Below are 2,174 nucleotides of genomic sequence, written 5' to 3' on the forward strand. Positions count from 1 at the left end.
GGCAGCCTGAAGGCACAGCCTCAAGCAGCTCACGTCTGCGCCTCCCCCACCGTGCTCCACTAACCCCTGTGCCCTGCTTAGGCGGCCGCAGCCAGCCAACTGGGTCTGTTTTCCTGCTGGCTTTGTTCCTGTGGAATATCGTCTCCCCTCTGCCTATCCCTCTGCCGCGCGGAGCTGGCTCCGGTGTTCTTGCGGAAGAGTCGCTGGGTTTTAAGAATCCCATTGCTCATTCTCAACCGACAGCTGCCGGCGACCGTGTCGCCCTCAGCCCCCTCTGTCCATTCATCGCCGCGGCCCGTGCGGGCTCCGCGGAGCTCTGACAAATGCTGGCAGTGTTTTGGGCAGCTGCTGGAGCTGGAGCCAAGCTCGGGAAGGGGCCGGGGAGCCCCGAGCCCACCTGTTTCCCCACACAGGCACCCCTCTATCTCTGGGGTGTTTTCGTCATGGCTGTGGGTCGCTGTGGTCAAATTACGGATTTAGCTGCTGCTGCGGCTCAGGAGCTCTGGTTAATCTGATGGCCTCTTAATCTTTCTTTTTGTCCTTTCTGTTGCTGTTTGTCATCCCAGTGAGTTTCCTTTAGGAGTAAATCATTCCCCTGGGAAGCCAGGTGGGGTGAAGCCAGTCCTGCTTCTTCGCTCCTGATGGAGCAGCGATCCCGGTGCCAGCTTCCTGGAGGGCCTGTCGCCTCCTGATCCCACTGTCCCATCTGGATTTCATGCTTTGAGGTGGTGATGCAGCCCTTCTCCAGGCTGTTGTAGCACACGGGGAACATTTGCCAGTTGGTGTGTTGTCAGGACAGCTTAAGAGCCTTTGCTGATGTCCTTCTCCTGGCAGGGATCAGAGAGGGGAGTGAATCCTGCTCTCCTCGCACCCTAGCTGGGTTTGGGTCCTCCGTGCCCATCTCCAACTGGGGAATCTCTTGGCTGCTGTGAAGTCTTCGTGCTCTTCCCAGCTCTGTGTGGCTTGGATGTGTCTGCACAGCCGTCACGTCACCTCCAGGATGTGCTCCCTGCACCCAGGGCAAGGACAGGGCCTTTCCCCCTCTAGAGCGGATGGGGACAAAGCGACAGAGTTTGGGATTGTGCATCAAACTGGTGGCAGAGCAAGGGTTTGGGAGAGCCCACCCTTCCCAGGCCACGGATCCTCATGGGCACTGTTTCCTGACTGCTGGTGTTTGTGTCTCCTGCCTCAGTTTCCCTAGCCCTTAAAAGGGGAGACAGTGCTGACCTTCCAGCGAAGGGCTGTGAGCCGTGGGGCTGTGAGCCGTGGGGCAGTGAGCCGTGGGGCTGACCTGCCCGGCGGTTTCAGCGGCAGGGGTGGGAGGATAGCACCAAGGCTAAGCATCTTTAGCCTCCGGCTCGTACGTGGTGTCTCGGAGGCCTGCTGCTCTGGGCTGCCGCTAATCTGTTTTGGGGCCTTAGAAAGCAACAAAGGCTTATCTGAGCCGCTTGCTGAAAATAGAACCGAGCGTCGGGAGGACGTCTCGGTGCGAGGCGCTGCCGACAGCCAGCTGGTGGAAACCTTCTCTGGGCTTTGCTGGGTGTGTGTAAAAGGCCGCCTTTGTTTCCTCCCAGCCCACACACTGACACCGCATTCCTCCTCTTGTTGCCAGATATTCGGGGAGGGTTTCGGTGTTTAATCTCCAGGAGAACCTTGAGGGAGGGGGATTGGAGCCTGAGCTGTAAATCTCGGCTCTGCCCGCGCAGGGCACTGGGAGCTCCCGGCTGCCTCCCAGCCGTCCCGTCAGCTCTCTGTATTGACTGGTTTCGGGCAGACAAGTGGGAGTTGGAGGTGCTGGAGGGCTGGACTGGCTCGTGCTGGGGAGAGAGGGCACCGAGCCAAAGCTCACCAAATTCAAAGCTTTTCGGTGCCGACTGGAGACCTGCGTTGGATGGTGCTGCTCGGCGCGGGCTGGCTGACGGAAGGGGATCAATAGGCTGCGGCCAGCCACGGGGCATGTTGGCAGAGAGCTGCCTCTTGCGCTTCTCCTGTCTCCTCACCATTCCCTGGAGCCAGCTGGGTTTCTGCAGGGCAGAAAGGAGAAGCATTTGGTTGCTCTCCCGCTCCCTCCTGGCTTCCTGCCTCCAGGCGAGCCTTTCTCTGCGGAGGGGCTGGGAGCTGGGGCTGGCCCGCGCCCTCCAAGCAGCAAGTGCAGGAGTTAAGCAAGATGGGGA

The sequence above is a fragment of the Eurypyga helias genome, unplaced genomic scaffold, assembly GCF_000690775.1.
Source record: "Eurypyga helias isolate BGI_N326 unplaced genomic scaffold, ASM69077v1 scaffold19492, whole genome shotgun sequence".
In the NCBI taxonomy this organism is placed as follows: domain Eukaryota; kingdom Metazoa; phylum Chordata; class Aves; order Eurypygiformes; family Eurypygidae; genus Eurypyga; species Eurypyga helias.